Below are 15,828 nucleotides of genomic sequence, written 5' to 3' on the forward strand. Positions count from 1 at the left end.
CCAAATCCCTTTTCTCCTAAGGGCTAATCCTTTTCAATGAGATGTTCACAGACCTATGTTATTAATGTAGATTTAAAGAAAAGGGGGAAAAAAAAGAAACAATCACATTCTCAAGGAATTCAAGGTTGCATGACTGAAAAGGGAACTCAAGATTTTCACGCTTAAGTGTTCATAACTGAAGGTCCTGCCGGGCTGTAGAATGTGTGCACATCGCTTATTCCAATGGACATCTTAGATAAAGGAGATCATCTGGCTTTAGATTTAATAAAATGATCTTTCAGGGTACTAAAGATAAGACATGAGAAGCTATCACTGAGCTTTCAAAAGCCTACAATGGCCTGATTTTAAATCAAATGAAAAATTTCATTTCAGATCAAATCGGTAAAAATCTGGATACAGGCCAGAAAAAAAAAAAAAAAGGTAGCAAAACTCCACCATATGAGCAGAAATAATCAATCATGAGGTTCAGAAAGAACATTGAAAAGTCATTTGCCTTTGCTTCCAGCCTCCAGCCCAACTGCCTTTAACCACTCTGAGGTCAATGTATATACTGGTGGTACCCAGACATGAACCATAGACCTATGGGTGGCAGGGCTCAGAATCATTAAAAGAGGTCCAAGAATCCACATGAGTGTCAAGTGTTGGCTGAGACTGACTAAGCAATATGTCTCACCAAACACAAAATATCACTTATTAACTGCATTTAAAGTTTATTTTTTTATTTTAAAGCTTGTTTTTGTTTTGTTTTGTGTTTTTTTTTAGCAATCTCTATACCTAACGTGGGGCTTGAGCTCACATCCCCACAATCGAGAGTCATATACTTTCCCAACTGAGCCAGCCAGGCTCCCCTAACTGTATTTAGATACTGATTTCAAAGCGTTACTGATTTCAGAGCTGTTTTTCTTCTTCAAATGGTTTCTCCAACAATAGACCCTACAAGCAACATTACACTCAGGGTTGGGCCCGAGGGACAAGGATATGTGAATATATTTAGAAGTTAACTTTTTATAAAAGAATAGCATCCACGCATGTGAATATTTTTGACATTAAAATGTTAGAAATACTGTACTACATGTTTTTATCAACAATCTACAACACATTTGCATATTCTGCACATTCAGTTTATTTCAGGGCTTCTTAGTCTTCATAGGCAGAAGAGTCTTCAAAAAGTCTAATCTTAAATTCTTCCTGCTACAATTTTACCTGAGCTTAATTTATTATGCCTTTTTGAAGTTATAAGATGATTACTATAGCCCTTCATATAGCCAATGACTACTGACTTACCCTCTATTCCAGGTTCCTCCTCCTGTAGCTGAATAACTTACAAATCCTCCCACAGAGAGTCATATTTCAATACTTACATTGCTATTCTCTAGAACAATACTGTCCAATAGAACTTTTTGCAATGATGGAAATGTTCTATACCTGTGTTGTTCAATATAGTAGCAAGTAACCACATGTGACCACAGAACAATTAAAATAAGCCAATGATAGGGGCACCTGGGTGGCTCAGTCGGTTAAATGTACGACTTCTGCTCAGGTCATGATCTTGTGGTTTATGAGTTCAAGCCCCACAACAGGCTCTGTGCTGACAGCTAACAGCCCGGAGCCTGCTTCAGATTCTGTATCTCCCTCTCTCTGTGCCCCTTCACTGCTCACACTCTGAACTTCTCTCTCTCAATCATAAAATAAAATAAACATTAAAAAACTTTTAAAAATAAGCCAATGATCACAAAACTAAAACAAATAATCCTAAAATCTGTATGGAACCACAAAAGTTCCCAAATAGTCAAAACAATCTTGAAAAAGAAAAAACAAAGCTGGAGATATCACAATCCCATATTTCAAGATATACTACAAAGCTGTAATAATCAAAATACTATGGTACTGGCACAAAAAAAGACACATTCATCACCTGGAATAGAGAGTCCAGAAATAAATCCACATTTATATGGCCAATTAATCTATGACAAAGGAAGCAATAATATATAATGAGGAAGAGTCTTTTCAACAAATGGCTCTGGGAAAATTAGACAGCTACATGTGAAAAAATGAAACTGGACCATTTTCTTATACCATATACAAAAATAAGATGGATTAAAGACCTAAATGTGAGACTTGAAACCATAAAACTCCTACAATAAAGCATTAGTCAGTAATTGCTTTGACATCAGCCATAGAAACATTTTTGTAGGTATGTCTCCTCTGGCAAGGAAAACTAAACCATTGGGACTGTATCAAAATAAAAACCTTTTGCCAGTGAAGGAAACCATCAACAAAACAAAAAGGCAACCTACTGAATGGGAGAAGATATTTCGGAGAATGATATACCTGAAAAGGGGTTAATATCCAAAATATATAAAGAATTTATACAACTCAGCATACCCCAAAAGATAACCTGATTAAAATGGGCAGAGGACCTGAACAGACATTTTTCCAAAGAACAAAATACATATGGCCAACAGACACAGGAAAAGATGTTTGTTCAACATCACTAACCATCAGGAAAATGCAAATCAAAACCACAATGAGATATCACCTCACACCTGTTAGAATGGCTAAAATCAAAAGGACAACATATAACAAGTGTTGACGAGGATGTGGAGAAAAAGGAACCTTCAAGCACTGTTAGTAGGAATATAAACTAGAATAGTCACTGTGGAAAACACTATGGAGTTTCCTCAAAAAATTAAAAATAAAAATACCATATGATCCAGTAATTGTACTATTACTGAGTAGTTATGAAAACATTAATTCAAAAAGATATATGCACCCCTATGTTTATTGTAGCATTATTTCCAATAGCCAAGATATGGAAGCAACCCAAATGTCTATCCTTAAATGAGTGGATAAAGAAGATGTGGTATGTGTATGTGTATGTGTATGTGTGTGTGTGTATTCAATTACTCAGCCATAAAAAGAATGAATCTTACCATTTGCAACAACATGAATGGGCCTAGAGGATATAATGATGAATGAAATAAGTCAGAGAAAGACAAACACCATATGAGTTCACTCATATATGGAATTTAAGAAGCAAAACAAAAAAAATAAACAAGAAAGTAGGTTCTAAAATACAAAAAGCAAACTGGTGGTTGCCAGAGGAGAGGTACGTAGGGGGATGGGTAAAATAGATAAAGGGGATTAAAAATACACTGATCTTGATGAGCACTGAGAAATGTATAGAATTGGTGAATCATTACATAATACACCTGAAACTAATGTAACACTATGTTAATTATACTTAATTTTTTTTAAAAAGAGCAGAAAAAATAAAATGAGCCACCGAGATTTGAGGAACTAAACTTTTTATGTTAACTGATTTACATTCAAATTTAAATAGACACATAAGGCCAGTGGCTAGCATACTGGATAATGCAGATCTAAACAGCATTCATATCCTAATCATCTTATTTAATTATTGTATCCCCCAAATGCAGAAAATAGCCCAATAAAGACCTAACTGATTCCAAAAGCTGGATTATTTGATTTTACACATAGCACCATGGTGCCAATGAGGGCAATGACATGGAGGCATATTAGCTTTATAAACAAAGCCAAACAAAATATACGCATTATCCTAGCCTAATATAAAAGGACTGCATAAATGAGCGCAGCTCTGGAAAAAGTTTCCCATGTCCTTAGAAAATAATGTATCCAAAAGCCTCAGAAGTTCACCTTTATAGACAAGGACCTGTTTATTCCATTAGTTGTACCTTAAATGTCTTGATTCTATAACAGGAAGTTTTGTTGCCCAGCATGATTCTTCATTCCTTTTTCTTATATATTTACTAAAAAACAATAATTTACTTTCTTAAATTTTTTTTTAATGTTTATTTATTTTTGAGAGAGAGACAGAGTGTGAGTGCGGGAGGAGCAGAGAAAGGGAGACACAGAATCCAAAGCAGGCTCCAGGCTTCCAGCTGTCAGCACAGAGCCCGACATGGGGCTTGAACTCACAAACCGTGAGATCATGACCTAAGCCAAAGTCAGATGCTTACTGACTGAGCCACCCAGGCACCCCAATGATTTACTCTCTTGATATTGAGATTCTTTTTCCTTCCTTAAGTGAATTAGTCTGAATGGATCCCCACTGAGCTGCCAAACACTGACCACTGTGGTGTTTCATTCAACTGCTACTCTTATATTGACACTGAATCATTGCAAATCTCATTGCCAACTAGGTATGAACCCACTTAATGGTAATCTAATTTAAACCATGTTTTTCCAGGAACACAAACATAGGACCAAATCTGTCCTTTAATTTTTTTAAATAGGACTTGCTAAGCACTATTCTGGAGCTGGAAGAACACTACAACATGATGTAAGACCCAGTCCCCAATCTAAAATAGCTTAAATAGGGGCCCCTGGGTGGCTCAGTCGGTTAAGCATCCGACTTCGGCTCAGGTCATGATCTCACAGTTCATGGGTTCAGGTCCCACACTGGGCTCTGTGCTGACAGCTCAGAGCCTGGAGCCTGCTTCAGATTCTCTCTCTCTCTCTCTCTCTCTCTCTCTCTCTCTCTCTCTCTCTCTCTCTCTCAAAAATAAATAAACATTAAAAAATGTTTAAATAAATAAAATAGCTTAAACATGTAACATTTTATACTAATAATCAGAGAGTTAAGGGGTTCTCTGTTATTTATCACTTTTTCAATGTCCAATTATGCTACATTCCTCCAATTTATAATGATGTGTCTTCTGAAATGTCTGGATTCGTGAGCAGAGTGATTGCATGGTAATACCTGAACTTCTTTGTATTTGTTTCCTTAAAACTGCTTTGTTAAAACTTGCTATGATGCAGTATCTGTAAATTATCTCCAGTCCCTCAAAGGCATTATTATTCTCCTATGTTAAATAAACTTTGTCTTGAAACACTTAGAAGTACCCCATTTATTCACTTTATTGAAAAAATAGAACACTATGGCTTAGAGCTCAAACTTTGATTCTTATTCTCTGAACTTCATTCTCACCTTTTTGTTTTGTGTAATCAATAAAACACAAGTGACATACCATTAAAATCTTATTGCATTGAATAATTTTAAAATATTCTATTTTTCAGACATAAATTTTGTAGACTAATAATAACTAACATCTGCCCAGCACTTTATAGTTCAGAAGATCTCACTTAGTCTTCATATAATCCCACATGCTCTCATTGTTACTCTGCACATTACAAAACTACAGTTTAGTAGTAAGGTGGCTTCTCCAATAGAACATGTGGAAATTATGATCTAGAGTAGTACTTTACATTTTGTGTCCAGTGAATCTTGGTTTGCCATAAAATAGAAAACAATGAATACCATATACCGTTGTTGAACTCACAAAGCTCATTACCATACTTAAAGCTCTGAAAAGCTCTGCACTTAAAAAATAATCTGTTTAGGGGCATTTGGGTGGCTCAGTCAGTTAAGTGTCTGGTTAAGCTCTTGGTTTCAGCTTGGGTCACGATCTCACAGTTTCATGAGTTTGAGAGTTTGAGCCCTGCATCTGGCTCTGTGCTGGCAGCGTGGAGCTTGCTTGCGATTCTCTCTCTCCCCCTCTGTCTCTGTCCCTCCCCCATCATGCTGTGTCTGTCTCTCTCAAATATATAAACTTTAAAAACAAAACAAAAAAATAATCTGTTTAACTTTTAACCCAAGCATTTCCCAAACTTATTTAGCCACAGAATGTTTTATTTTTAAAAAATATAATTTATTGGTCTACCAAATACCCTTTGAAAAAATATTGAGCTATAAAATGTCCTTAAAATATCAAAGGTGATAGGAAATGGGGTGACTATATAAAACTTCTTAACTCTCACATATTTGGGCTGTTACACTTCATGTAACCCTAATGTCTAAATATTCTAAATGTCCTCTTCTCAAAATATCCTCAGTTAATGTGTCTGTGATGTACCTGTGCCCAGGAAATAAAGCTACAACTATGGTTCCATTAATGCTTCAGCAAGAAACATTAGAAATATGGGTTTGTTTCTAAATGTGAGGGCCAAGAAGCTAAAATAAAGTTATAATTATGTAAGTAGTGTCTATCATCCTGAATAGTGGTCTGGCAGAGCTCCTCCTCAAGACTGCATTCCTAGAGCACCAGGCATTCTTTCAGCCTAGAAGAACTTCTCTGGTGTCCCTAGGAGGTCTCTCAAATAGAAAGCCTCTGCTTCAAACAGAACCAACAGACACATCTCCTCACTTCCTCTCAGTCCTCAGGCCCAGTCTTTGTTGCCCTTTGCTTAACTTCCTAAATTAGCTGAATTAGTATAGCTGTCCTGAAAGATAGCAAACTCAAACTAGCTTAAGTCCTTGGATAACCTCAAGATGTGCCACTTCCTAATTCAATAATATGAAAAATAAGTAACAGAAGATCGCCAAATGGTACATCCTTCCAAGAGAAGCTATTTAAGAAAAGGAAGGTGAAGGGTGGCAGGGTAGTCTGGAAGCTGGCCCAGAATAATTGTGTTTAAGAACAGGAATATCTTAAAAGGAATGACCATGACCACCAATCAGACAAGCACTCTGGCTTGGCCTTCACCCACTTCATCTCAACTTGAACCTTGTTTCCTTCATGAGTAGAACTTAATCACAACAGAAACGAGACCTTTGAATCTGCAAGAAACAGTTCATCAAGACTGTCTCTGCCATCAGCAAAAGAAGACCTAACTTTGCTTTCGGTTTGCAGTCTTAGCATCTCTGTTTGATTGGGCCTGCCTTTTCTCTGCTGCACTCTTTTCCTGACAGACCCATCCTGTCCTTACCCAAAGTTTCCTGGCTTTTAGAAACTATTCATTTGAAACCTGGCTCAGTCTCCTGTCAGAATTAGTCTTCCCTCCTCTGTCTCCACCAGCGCTATTCTTCTCTAGAAAGAAAAATAAAGGGCTGGGCCAGTTGGATGTTAGCCCTTCAGAATCAATAAAAAAAGGGCTTTCACTGGAATAAAATGGTATGATGGTAACATACAAATTGATCTTGCTCATCAAAGCTGATAGTATACTTGAAAAGAAAAAATCCTGACTGATGATAATCTTGCCTCTGTTAAATAGATGTTAAATTTTTTTTAATATTGGTTTTAATAACATCAAATTATTAGATATTTCAGAATCTCCCACTGGTGCAGTCTAGGCCTATTTATCTGTTAGAATGCAAACACAATATAGTTAGTTGCATGTCTGCCTGTGTCATTTTATACTTGCATTCCCCAGAAATTAGCACAATACCTTGCATTTGGTAGGTGTTCAATAAAAGTATGTTAGATGAATTAACTGATAGTCTTTCTTACTCCCAACTGTAGGCTATAATCTAATAGAAATTGGAAAAGAGGGCTGGCTATTTCCTCAGTTACACCCAAGCTATTTAATTACCGTAATTTCTCCAGGAAGTTTTGAAAAAAATAAAAAAGCAAATTGAGAGAGAAAAACCAGTTCCTTCTGTAAGGATAACCTGTGCTTGCCTATGACACAACTACTTTGTGGAAGAAGATAGTAGAGAGATGGGATTTAGCAGAGTTGATAAAATGTACAGCTTTCCTATTCCTTCCAAGTTGAATATTGACTAAATGGTCTCTTTATTTGTTTTGTAATTCTCTAAATCATTATACACACACCCAATGCCAAATGCAAATAATGCATTTATCCACTCTTGAGATTTTCCACCAGACTCTTTACCTCCATTAATGCCTCCATTAATGCAGAGAAAGTGAAGGCAAATAGCTAACATAGTAAATTGGGCTAGAAGTGAATTTACCCATTTGGTCCTTTCCTCTGCCTTTCTCATTCTGCTGCCACTTCATCATACTGTTAACATACATGCATGTACATGCTCGTGCACATGCATACACATACACACTCCAAATGAAACCATGATATGAAATAAATTCATCTCCATTATATAGAAAATTCATTTCCATTGCTTAGGTTTCTTATGCTATGTTCTTTGGACTTAGCCAGATCCAAATTCTATTCCAGCTCTACCATTTAGTAACCATATGCATGACCTTTGGCAAGTCATATAACATCTCTGAGACTCAGTTTTCATTTGGAAAATGAAGCTGATGATGTTTCAGCTTTCAGTCTTTCAGACTTTCTGGGAAAGTTTAAGTTGCATGATATATATTCATATCATATATGTATGATATATGTAATAAATATAATATATATAATATATAAATATATAAATGTATAATATATAAAATGTATATAAATGTAATATATATAAATATCCAGAAAAGTTGCAAATACAGAGTAAATACTCAATACAAGTGCCTCATTCTTACTGATTAAATTGTCTTCTGAGAAGCTGGAACATACCCCAATGAATTTCTAACTGTTGTAAATTTGAAGTTGTTTGTATGCGCTCAACCATACCCTACAGCATGCCCAAAGTCTCTGCTGGCCTCTGCTGGGCCTTTGTAAGAATCAGGATCTTCCAAGCCCCCTACTCAACCTTCGTTATTCAAACACCCCAACCACATCCCCAACACACATAGTCCTGCAGGCCAGCTACTATGGAGAGGAGCAGGGCCTGGATTTTATCTCCCAGTTGACTCCTTACCCAGGCCCTTTTGCAGTTCACAAGCTACACGGTCATATGAGGGAAGTCTGAGTGTTTCTGTACTCCAAATCAGAGCCTTTCTAAACCTTTCTCTTCACCTTATCTCCAATGAGCAGTGAAGGTAGTTCTTCAAATCCTACTTTCAATAAGAATTGCTTAGGCATCATTGTTATCATTAACAAGAACTCCGAAAATATCTCCTCAATTTTGGGGCACAAAAATGGGAAAGAACTAGACCTTATAGTAGCATTTCTAAAACTGGAAACTTTGACTACTAGCATAGAAATTATGCTCTCAGACTTGGCAATTTCCCAGGAAAGCTGATGCAAAGACTCCTGGGAGTTCAAGAACTCAGAATTGGGTTTGCAGCGTAGGATGGATGGTATGTGCCCAGACCAAGTGGCCCACAATAAGTCAGAACCCAGAGTGTATACAGCACCAACTACAAACAAGAAAGACTTGCATTCTGCTCAGTTCTGTCTCTGCATATACTAAGAGGTAATGCTGGGCCACACACTTTGCTTCTCTGGGATGCAATTTCCTCATCTACAAAATAAGAGTTAATACATACCCTATTCCTTAACAATTCCCCCCAAATTTTTGAGCTTCAAGTAGGTAGGATGGTATATGTGAACTTTAAATCAAAAAGGCAATATGAATAATTCATTATCAATCTTTGTCCCCCAAAATTCATCAGAATCACAGTAATAAACCAGCTGTTGAACCAATGTCAAAGAAACAAGCAAATAAAATATGATTATCATTAAGATGTTTAAGTGTCAATACCCAACTCAGGCATCGCCGTTTCTGCAGACCCATTCCTGACTCTCTACCCCATGCCATTCTTTCCCGGGACAAAAGATACTTGTCCTCGGTGTTGCTGCTATTTTTCGTAGTTACTTCTTTGTCGCACATACTCCCAAGGAATTATAGTTATTTGTTTGCTTGTCTGTCACCCCTACTAGACTGTGAGTCATTGCAGGCTGGAGCCATATCTGTAGCCCAACTGTGACCTGGCTCAGTGCCTCCCACATAACCCTGCTGTAGGTGTCGCAGAAGGTGAGTGGAACGGAAAGCCGCCTGACCCGTGTTCCTTTCTCAACTCTGCACCTCATCAATGCCATGAGCTTGCACAGAACCCTTTTCTTCTGTGAAACAATGACAATAGACTAACTCAAGTTTGCTAACAGCTGCGCTCCAGGCCCAGTCTAGCCCCCAGACATGGCTTTTGGCCTGATAGCAGTTGGCATCCATAGTGTTAAAAAGAAAACTAAACTAATTATGAACACTTAGATATCAGAAATCACATAAAATTATAATTTTCAGCTTCTCTTTAAAAAATGAAAAGCTCTCACAGCACTGGGCTTCCACTCTTTCTAGCCACAATTGGTGGAGCTGGCTGGTGGCTTGATCCCTAAGACAGGCTAGATGCTGTCTGGTCCACCACAGTCCCTATTCCCTCTTGGCTGAGTTACTCATTCCATTCAAGTTTTCTAAATGTATTCTAGCCCCAATAACATCATTCTCGGTCTACAGGAATCCTCTCCCAAACAGATACAAACACACACTCACCCGCACAGGCACATGCTTCTTACCACAGAAACAGGAAGCTCTGAAGCCCACTGATGCTACCATACTACTCACTATCTTCGTTTCAGGCTGAAATCCTTAGTAATTAATGAATAAAAGGAAGGGATATCAAATACAGGAAAAAACAGGGAGGAGGAGGAAGAGAGTGAAGCTTTAGCTACAAAGAGTGCTACCAGACATATCATGATATCATGTGAGGAAAATTAGATAGTTTTAGAGTGCCAGATTTTCTATCCAGCAAAGCAATCATTTTGTCTATGATCCTGAAAACATACATAATAGCTGATGTGAAAAACTGGAAGTTAATCGTCAGAAATTATTGTGGCTTTGGGTGTCACTCCCACTGCGGTTCTCTCCCTCCTGCTCCCCATGGCCTTCTTGCAAGGAGCTGCAACTAGCAATTTGAAATTTACACACCTTCACAGATGGGTTGCCCCCATCTGTAGCATATCCATAACTTCCCAAGGCAAAGCTGCCATTACTTACAGTATAATCAGTGGCACAGCGGGTGTAAGAGGAGGAGAGACCTAGGTACATATTACTAAGAAGCCTGATGAGTCCAACATATTGATTGCCTCTAACAAGTACTGCCCCAGGAAATTTAAAACAGCACATTTCAATGTGCATGGCACACATCTTCTACACCCACGGTGGTTTTTGACTGGACAGATCAACAACAGCCCAGCCTGCATTTTCTCTCCAGCTTCCTCCATACTCTGGCTAGATCAGTTACGGCACAGAGCCCAGCATAAGCTCTGTCTTCTGAATCTTCAGCCGGTCACTTACACAACTACCTGCATCCCCAAATTCCCAGGGCTTCCCCCTTCCCCCAAACTTCAAGTTGGTAACTGTAAGAAAAAAAAATTATTAAACATGCTGTATATTAGTATTCTTATCCGACACCATGGTGTTTTGAAACTAATCCATCAGCTAATGAAGAGCAGGAAAGTCTTATTTTATAATTTTGTTTTATTAGAATCTGTGCTTTGGGGGTGGGAGATTTTCATAAGAAACTTGATACCAAGCACAATCAAATTGCTAACTGTTCCACTCTCTCCCAAAATATTCAAAGTGTAGTTTTCAGTCAGTGTCTCCATCTCATGAACACTGTTCTCAAAGGTGATAGGTCTGTAAAAATCTTAACATCTCTGGATTTCCTCAACTGCAAAACAAAACACATGAATTAACCTCTACAGCAATGTTTCTCAAATTTTAACATGCAAATGAATCACCTGAACATCCTTCTAAAATACAGATTTTAAATCAGTAAGTTTAGAGTGGGCCTGACATTCTGCAGTCCTAACAAGCTTCCGGATGCTGCTAATAACTGTTGGTCCAGGGACCACATTCTAAGAGCAAGATGCTGAAGTACTGGTTCTCAAACTTGGCTACAAATTGGATCACCTAGGAAGAAAAGCTAACAATGACCGGTACCACCCCTAGGACCTGTTTTAATTGAATGGTTGTGTTTGAGGATGAGTTTTTTAAGTTCCCCCGGGTGATTATAATGCACAGCAAAGTTTGAGAACCTCTGCTCTCTTCCTTAAAAGTTTAAAATCATGACCTTTATTTTTTAATCACATTACATTTATACAGTGAAATTCCTCATAGCTATTATCTCATGACAACCCAGAGAGATAAGCAAGGCAAACACTATTAACTTTGATTTACAAATGAGATAACCAACCACCCAAGAATCAGGTGACTTGATTAATAGCATACAGCTAATAGCAGACCTTCTGCTACTGGAACACAGTTTTCCTGATACCCAACCTGTGTTTTCCCCAGACTGCTTCATACTAGCTTGTACATACCAATAATGACAAGCAAAGAAAGAAAAAGATGGCAGCTTTTCTGCCCCAAATTCCACTAAGAATGATATGAATGGCAATATAACAGAGAAATGCGTGCAACTAGTAAAACAATCAAAGGTATAATTGGTGGAGGAGCTACTTGGTTGCTCTGGATGCACAATAAGGTTGCTAAGGTTATGTCAGCAGGACCAGTCATTACATGTCAAGTGAGCACAGCAAGATGGATTAACTAACTCAGTACTCAGAACACAACAAAATGTACTGGCGGGCGGGCGGGGGTGCGCCATAACTCATCCTGGGCAAGAGACCAGATAGTCTGCCATCTGATGAAACTAATAACTCATTAGAACTTATTGAGATAGCCATCCCACCTCTACACATTTGCAAAACCTACACAGAAACAAAACAAACTTAAGAGTTCTGATATCAGAACTAAGACAAATGTAGAAATTAAGGAAGAGTGGAAAGAAAAATAATGACATATTTAAACCTTACTATGGATCAGCCATTTGTACGAATTTTCATGAAAGGTAAGTTTTATTATTCCCATTTTATAGAGAGAAAAGTGACTCACAGAGTCCTTTACACCAAGTTACACACTTCAAAGTCAAAGCTGAGTTTAAGCCTAAATCTGATTTCAACTCCCAGTGTCTGTTCAGCTATTTCTCACTGATTCCTACACACACATTAAACAATCCTCAGGTTAACTACCATTCTTCCCCAAATCTTCATCTTGTCTATACAGCAGGAATAAAATGCTATTATAATGTCACAGCTCTTTGCTCCATCCCTCTGAAGGAAAATGAAAGCACTGTTTATGGGTAGATAAGCTGGCCAAAACAAAAACAAAAACAAAAAACATCCACGACTTTTTTGCCTTTTGGTTTTGCAAAGGTGAAGCCCAAATTCTTTTCAACAACAGAAGTTGCAAAATAGCAGCCTAAGGTCAGATCCAGCGTGCAGACATGTCTAGTTAAAATATACAGTACTGATCCTCATAGTGTTTTTAAAATTTTAGAATTTAACAAACCAAAAAGCAACAACATTTAAATACATTAACACTTGGAAATATGGATTTCTGGTGTGTTTCAAAAACGCTGGGAGGGTTGGGAACACCAGCACCATCATCTCTTATAGTATAATGAGCACAGCTGAAGTATGTGCTCTCCATTTGCCACAGTCCCATCTTTCCCTATTCACTATTTGTGTCAGATGACAATTGTCATCACACTTAAGATGACACTATTAAAGGCTGAATAATAAAACATACACCAAGAGGTCTACCCATTTATTTCAAGAAAAACTGAGGATAGCATACTTTTTCTTCTATCTAGCCCATATCATCCATTTACATTTAACAGGTTTCAAAGATATCTGAGTTTGTAAATCCTGCCCTTCAGGAATAGGTGGGTTGAGAAAACTAGATGCTAAACTCTTCTACCTAATAATATAAAAGGCCTTCTTAAATGGAGGTAGTGTTGCATTGAGAATGAGGTTATGAATTTACTGGGGCATGAACTGGAGCCTAGAGGTAAATAGAAAAAAAAATTAATCTTTAAACGCTTTTATTTATTTATTTTTAGAGAGAGAAAGAAAGAGCGTGAACAGGAGAGGAACAGAGAGAGAGAAGAGACAGGATCCCAAGCAGGCTATGCTCTGTCAGCATGCAGCCCGCAATGGGGTTCAATCTCATGAACTGTAAGATCATGACCTGAACCAAAATGAAGAGTTGGATACTTAACCAACGGAGCCACCCAGGAGACCCTAAATAGAAAATTTTTTATTGTTCCTTTTTCTTTGCAGCTCAAGAGAAAGTTGGGTGTCACAGTGCTGAACAGGAGAATCCTAGCCAAAGGACTCACCTTGTTAAGATAAAGATGGCCACTGGGTTGGCAAAGGAGAAGCAAAACCAGGCACAGGCACTCTATGGAGGAATATGGCCTATAACTCTAGGAGTTATAATATGCACAGTCTGGTTTAAAATTTTTTCTGTGTTGTAATTTTCTAAGTAATCTGCAGTCCTTCAGCAGAGTTTGTAAAATGTTAGAATCTACATTTGTGCTACAGAGAATCAGATGCAGGGTGTGTGTTCACATACGGAACAGAATCAGAAGGGAATATGGCAGCAGCCTGGAGAACCTTGCCACAAGACTCCCAAATGAGACTTGAGAGAGCCAGAACAAAGTCTGAGGCAGCAGGCATCCCCCAAAATAGGATTTGGAGAATATGTATGTGATCCTCGGGAATTCCCAGATTCGTAGGGGATAAAAACCTAAAGACAAGCCTTCCTATGGTTATATTGGGTGTGACTGTGAGGAGCTATACTATTTCAATGCATTTCAATGTACCAGGAATTTCAATTTCAATGCAAAGGGAAATGTGGCCCTAACACCTAGGGAACTTGGGAAAACTGGTTTACTAATGAAGATAGTGAACAGTAATACCTGTTCAATGCAACACTGCCTCCATTTAAGAAGGCCCTTTACATTATTAGGTAGAAGAGTTTAGCATCTAGTTTTCTCAACCCACCTATTCCTGAAGAGCAGGATTTACAAACATTTCTATGGAATGCCTCCAACCCTGCTGATGTAGAAAACAATTCATAATAAAAAAAAAAAGGAATAAAAATAATGAATAACATTAGATGTAGTTATGCCTTCTTAACAGGTTTTAAAATTTTTTCCAGACACATAATCAAAATACCCAAACACTGAAAAGCAAATCAGTGTTTATGGGGTAAAAGTGTGCCTAGAGTTCTGAGTAAACATTTGAACCTATACAGATCATATGATTCATTTATCTTTGGCCCCTATATATCTAGCACCCAGATGTTTCACACATAATAGGAACTCTTCATTTTAAATGAAAAAGGTTTTAAAGAGTCTGAGGAAGAGATTTGAAAGTTAAGTTAGCCATTCACAAAACAATAATCAGGAGAATTCTGACATGGTATTTCTGAAATGTCCCCAACAAGTCACAATTACCATTAAATGAAATGTAGGTGCTGGGCGATAAGCTAAGCTTTTCATCGGCTGAAATTTTAGCACTCATACTAGGTACTTCTTTGTCCCACACAATCCTCAGTAACCCTAGGATGCAAATATTATTCCACTTTTCAACTGTTACATGATAAAGACCGTTGTGCCCTTCTGTGTTCAAAATACAAATGTATTTGCAACACCAAGAGCAAACCATGGAGAAAAGATACAAAAGGTAGAAAACAGCGATTCATGACCCATTACTAAAGAAATCAAAAGATCTGTTCCTCCTACTTGTTTGCTTTTTTGGAAGACTCATATTGGTCAAAGTAATAATTATTGATAAATGAGCTTCAAAGTCATCCTTTGGCACAACAGATCAAGAATAACATCTGTGTAAATGTAATATCACAACATAAACACTCAAAGCCACAGAGAAGAAAATAATGCTGTTTGGTTTGGTTTCATTTAGGGGAGCTTATTATATATTTTTTTGAACAAGCCGTTCTCTCTATAAAACTCAGCTAGCAAATCTGCCTTGCCTATTATCATTGTGAGGATAATGTAGCAAACAGATGGAGGGTTTCATACAATTTGTTGAACTAAATTTAACAGGTTTGGCTGTGAGTGTTAACTTATTTTTATATTCTATTTGTGCTATGTTTGTAATAGATGCACACACATGAATAAAAACAGAAAATCTGTACACACAGTACAGCTGGTTTGATAATGTTTTCATTTTAGCATCACATACTCCTAATTAGAAGGCTTTATATTTGGCCACCAAGAAATGCTGGCTGCAGGGCTGCTTGTATGGCATTCACATGACAAGAAAATCTTCATCAATACTGTAGGAACATTTGAATCCTTTCTCCACCTATGATACCATGTGTGAAAGGGACTA

General features: G+C 37.6%; 1 long non-coding RNA gene across 2 annotated transcripts in view; it reads right to left on the bottom strand.

Moving 5' to 3' along the window:
* Positions 1 to 15,828, bottom strand: part of LOC113596136 (uncharacterized) — a 263,069-nt gene that overhangs the window by 166,218 nt on the left and 81,023 nt on the right. The window contains exon 3 of one of the 2 annotated variants that reach the window (XR_003416861.2): positions 11,120 to 11,294. The exons of the other annotated variant lie outside the window; for it this stretch is intronic. This is a non-coding gene — a long non-coding RNA (uncharacterized LOC113596136). Of the gene's footprint in view, positions 1 to 11,119; positions 11,295 to 15,828 lie in introns of those variants that run through there. 2 annotated transcript variants of the gene reach the window in all.

This window comes from Acinonyx jubatus, chromosome D4 (assembly GCF_027475565.1).
Source record: "Acinonyx jubatus isolate Ajub_Pintada_27869175 chromosome D4, VMU_Ajub_asm_v1.0, whole genome shotgun sequence".
Taxonomy (NCBI): domain Eukaryota; kingdom Metazoa; phylum Chordata; class Mammalia; order Carnivora; family Felidae; genus Acinonyx; species Acinonyx jubatus.